Below are 5,762 nucleotides of genomic sequence, written 5' to 3' on the forward strand. Positions count from 1 at the left end.
TATGGCCCCCATGGGCCCCCATGGGCCCCCTTGGGCCCTGGAACCTTCAGGCGAAGGCCAGAAGGAAGCAGCCGGCCTGTACTTGCAGAGCTGAGGGGATGAGAGTTGAAACTGTACGTATTACGAATGGACTTGGCTTGGACTTGTACACCTGAGAACGATTCTACAAAATGTCTTCTAAATTTAAAAACCCCATGTTTCTACATGTCAGTCGTTCTCAAACATTTTCATATCATCAAGGACCCCCAAAAAATATATGTATAGGCCTAATTGTTCGCCGAACCCCATCTGAAAATATGGTGTTCGTGTTCCACAGAGTCTGATAGATTTGCGCCACATTTCCACGATTAAAAACAAAAAAATAGCAGCTCTACAAGCTCGCTATGAGCTTGCAGATCTGCTATTTTTTCAATAGCTAAAGTATAACATAATGCTTAAAACACCCACCGCCCTGAACGGGAGCTGTTTTTCAAAAGACTTGATCCAGGCTACTGAAACGTACTCCGGTTTACTGTATATATCTCTGAGGCCGTTACCAAGGTGTCTCTTTTTCCTTTATGTTCACGTTTCCATACCAACAACTGACCGGTATATGGAAAGGAGAGATAGCCACGACTCAATGAATGCACCGCAGAACACTTTCATTAGAACATTTATCAACCTGAAATTGGGCAATCCTCCTCGAACAAAAGAGGCCTTTCTTTCTTATGTACACGGCGTTTCACAGTTCGCTTCGAATTTCAGCTTGCTGTCAAATGTAGGTTTAAAGTGTCCAAATATTTGTAAGTGTTCACCAGGTCAACATGCTCACCATGCAGGGGACTGCAATACATACTGCAATATAGAAATACTCCGTTACAAGTGAAAGTCCGGAATTCAAAATGTACTTGAGTAAAAAGTACAAATGTATTGGTATCAAAATGTACTTTAAAGTACCGTATACCAAAAATAAAAGTTCTAATTGTGCAGAATGTCCGATTTTAAAGTTTAAAATGTATAATGATCTTTTGGAAAATAGCAGATCTACAAGCTGCCTCAACTCATACAATTCCAAGTGCTTGTTGAGGACCCTATAGATAATAAAAAATCACACCCGTGTGAAGTGAGGGGCGCTCTTATCAACTATCAGCTAGGATTATGATGATGTAAAACACATTTTGAGACCATTGTTAATGGCGTTTTTAAAACAAACATTGAACTAAAAACAAACATTAAATTCTCTTTATTGTTAATGGCGTTTTTAAAACAAACATTGAACTAAAAACAAACGTTAAATTATCTTTATTGTTAATGGCGTATTTAAAACAAACATTGAACTAAAAACAAACATTAAATTCTCTTTATTGTATAATGGCATATTTAAAACAAACATTGAACTAAAAACAAACATTAAATTCTCTTTATTGTATAATGGCGTTTTTAAAACAAACATTGAACTAAAAACAAACATTAAATCCTCTTTATTGTTAATGGCGTTTTTAAAACAAAACATTGAAGTAAAAACAAACATTAAATCCTCTTTATTGTTAATGGCGTTTTTAAAACAAACATTGAACCTGTATATAGGAGGGGTTAGCGCCCCTCAAAATACCTCATTGGCCACTGCAGTTCGTTGGAGCGATGTGTGTTGAAGCCAAGGGGGTGCATACTTAGTTTAGACTAGTCATTGTTAGACATGGGTTAAGGTTAGGTTTAGGTGTGCTGCCCTGTGGGAGGTTAGGGGTGCATACTTAGTTTAGACTATAGTCATTGGTTAGACATGGGTTGAGGTTAGGTTTAGGTGTGCTGCCCCGTGGGAGGTTAGGTTTAGGGTGAGGGTTTGAGATAGGTTGTAGTTGTAGGACTAATGACTGGTCTAACCAATGACTAGTCTAAACCAAAAACTGTCTAAACTAAGTACTGCACCCGTGTTGAAGGAGGGGTGGAACCATTTACACCGGGGGAGGAAGTATACGCCGGAAGTGTGGAAGCCAAGCCACGTTACGTCACGCTGCCACTCAAGTGATTACTCATGGCCAATCACAGCGCATCTTTTGAGTTTGGAAGCGCTCGTTGTAAATCGCTTAACGGTCCTGCATGCGTACCACCTGTTTCTAAATGTCACATAATGCAGGAGGCAGCAGGACGCTGCGTTATTCAATGATATGATATGATATGATATAGTACTTTATTGAATGAATGATATGATATGATATAGTACTTTATTGAATGAATGATATGGTATGATATAGTACTTTATTGTCAGTTCACACTGAAATTTGTCTTGCGACACAGCAGCCAAGTATGCAGAACATATACACAAAGAACAAGACATGCATAAAGACATGAAGACAAGAGCAATATCCACCGCTTAGATTACCCCGTGGCTACTACAACTCCTGATTAAGCCTCAAGGTCGACTGGTGGACAAAGGACCTCTTTAGTCTGACCTTATTGTATAGCTGGTACACCATATCTCCTTTCCTGAAGATAGCAACCTGTATTCTCCATATACAGATGATGATGATGATGATGATTGATTCTTCATTTAAGTGTCATGCTTCTGAAGAAGCCCAGCCCATATGGATTTACAGGACACTTTTTACAGTTTACATAAACGATTACAATAAACCGACATGACGGTTTGCAAACAATGATCACGTGAATACCAAACTGACACTCCAGATCCTTACGAGGCAGATTACATAATATACAACATGAAATAAAATACCATAAAATAAAATAAAATACACCATTAGCCTATTTGAAGAGCTTGTCTTCTACTCCAGGCTCTAGAAACAAACTGGGCTGTCTTAAATACTTCATAATTAAATAACCAGTCTAACTTCTGTCCATCATCTTCCCAGAATAGATCAGGATTTCTTTGTTGCATTGCCTCAAACAGCTAAATAAAAACATACAATAAAACATAAAATGAAATTAATTTTCCACATCAATTAGGTCACATACATTACATAATCTATTCTCTTCTGGCACCGCTGAAAACCACCCATACCTCAAAAGCCCAGAGGCAGGATACCAGTTCTGAGCTGGGCACACAATGACCTCTGGTTTCTGGTTACATACAACACATGTTTAGTATTAGAGGTGATAATTCAAGCTTTCTGTACACCTGCAATGTTGGCGAGTCTAACGCGGTTTAATACGATAAGATGGGACTTTTCTGTCACGTGCATATAGCCTCTATAGAGCGTCGCAGTCCCCTTTCAGAACGACGAGTGGCCCAGGAAATGATTCTCCATTCATTTTCTTCATAGGCTTTTCAAAAAGATATTTAAAGACGGTGGGTACTGTACAAAGCCAACTCGGATCGTGACAAATCATGACAATAATTACCATGTTTTGGGCCGATCAAATAATTAGTAAGAAGAAAAACAAATCAAATAGTGTTGTATCCTGCCTTTATTTTCTTCTTTCAAATTATTTGATCGGCACAAGATATTGTGTTTGTAGTCATGATTTCCGAGTTGCTTTGTCCGCGGCGTAACCTTCTTTAAATAAATACTTTTTGAAAAGCCTATATATGGAGAAAATGAATGGAGAATAATTTCCTGGGACACTCGTCGTTCTGAAAGGGGGCGGGCCTGCGACGCTCTATATGATTATTGTGGGGGGGTTGGGAACCCCCCGTGGTCTAGAAGAGACTAGAGAGGGTTTAAGTGGTCTAATAATAAGTCAGAGTGGCAGAGTGAAGTATCGCTTCATCTGGACACTGAGAGAAGCTGTGAGTGTGTGCATTGTGTGTGTTGAGCTGCAGGGACACTAGCACACTGGACCTTTGTATGAGGGGACGACCGTCCCTCACCGTCCTCTCTGAGGGGACGAGAGGGACAGACCGTCCCTCACCCTCCTCTCTGTGTGAGGGGACGAGGGGGACAGGCCCAGGAGAGACCGTCACCCTCCTCTCTGTTTGAGGGGACGAGGGGGACAAGGGCTTGGCTTGTCTCCCAGGAGGGACCCTCCCTCATCTCACCCTCTTCTCTGCTGCTGCTGCTGCTGCTGCTGCAAAGATTCTAGAATACTGCCTGACATAACAGTGAAACAGTATCATTTGACACTACAAATACAGTATGTGAATGAAACGGTATCAGTTGACACTACAAATACAGTATGTGAATGAAACGGTATCAGTTGACACTACAAATACAGTAAAGCCACTGCACTGAACAGTATCAGTTGACGCTACAAATACAGTAACATCGCTGAACAAAGAGGCACACAGGCCTTCCCTTCCGGGAGGGATTTAACCGACTTGACTCCTTTTTTTCTGGACAATTAGTTACTATACACAATGAATGAAGAGACCTGATCCGGTGAGCGATAGACCCGATCTGTGTGTGTGTGTGTGTGTGTGTGTGTGTGTGTGTGTGTGTGTGTGTGTGTGTGTGTGTGTGTGTGTGTGTGTGTGTGTGTGTGTGTGTGTGTGTGTGTGTGTGTGTGTGTGTGTGTGTGTGTGTGTGTGTGTGTGTGTGTGGGGGGGGGTGGGGGGGTGGGGGTGGTATAGCAGACGATGTGACAGCAGATTTAGGGCACCGGGCCAGAGGAAGAGGAAAAGTCAGCCTGGAGGAGAAAATGGGCAGGATATCAGGATGAGTTCACTTCTACAGCTCTCACTGTGCAATGTCCGGGTGTGTGCGCACGGGCGTGTATACGTGTGTGTGTGTGTGTGTGTGTAGTGAACCCTGCAGGGTGGAGGGTGTCGTAAGCTATTATGTGTGTATATGTGTGCACAGCTAGGCGTTTCCATTTGAGTGAAATGGTGTGTGTGTGTGTGTGTGTGTGTGTGTGTGTGTGTGGATATATGTGCGTGCGTGCGCACACACAGTAAAGTGGGTCATATGCACAACATGCTCACATCATGGATGGCACACAGCGAGCGTTGACTCACGACGTCATGCACGCTGAGACAAACACAGCGCCCGTTGCCCCGGCAACCCCGGCCGTCTCAGCTCACTTGTGAAACCTCATCTTTGCATTCGTCATGATTTGCATTTTGCATCCTTTTTCCGTCCAACCTTTTATGTCCAACGGACACAGAAAACACCTCACACACATTTACATTTTCATTTACAAATTTAGCCCATGCATTAGCAGACACTCTACAGTGTGTGTAGAGAGTGTCTGCTAATGCATGGCTAAATGTGTAAATAGTGTAGAGTCTACATTACAGTAAGGACAACACGAGGTATACATAAAATGTATGTACTAATCTAGGATCATAGGCAAGCCAAGAACCTACGTCAGTCTAAACGGTATGTTAAAATCACACCCGTGTGAACTGAGTGGTGCAACTCCCCCCCCTTCCCCTCCCCCACCTCTCTCTCTCTCTCTCTCTCTCTCTCTCTCTCATATTAGCAGGCAACAGTGCAGCACTATCCCTCTCTCTGTTTCTGGCACAACAGCGCCCCTACTGGTACTCATAGTCATACTACTGGTGCTCATTAACGTCACACGGACACATAGGTGAACACATGTAGTAGGTGAACACGGACATTGCTGTTCCTTGGAGTGGTTGCACTACTCAAAAACAACCTGTAATTGAAACTATACACACTATATTGGGTACCGGGTCTCCAAAACAATCTTGCATCTTGGAAACTTTGGAGTTTGGACACTTTTAAAAAGCACACTCAAAACACACCTGTTCTCTGATCGGGCCTTTCAACCATTTTAGACCTGAGGCAGATTCTAAAAAATAGAGAGAGAGAGAGAGAGAGAGAGAGAGAGAGATTGAAGGCATGTCTAGGCATATATAGAGATGT

Source organism: Protomyctophum bolini (genome assembly GCF_963924005.1).
Source record: "Protomyctophum bolini genome assembly, chromosome: 12".
NCBI lineage: Eukaryota > Metazoa > Chordata > Actinopteri > Myctophiformes > Myctophidae > Protomyctophum > Protomyctophum bolini.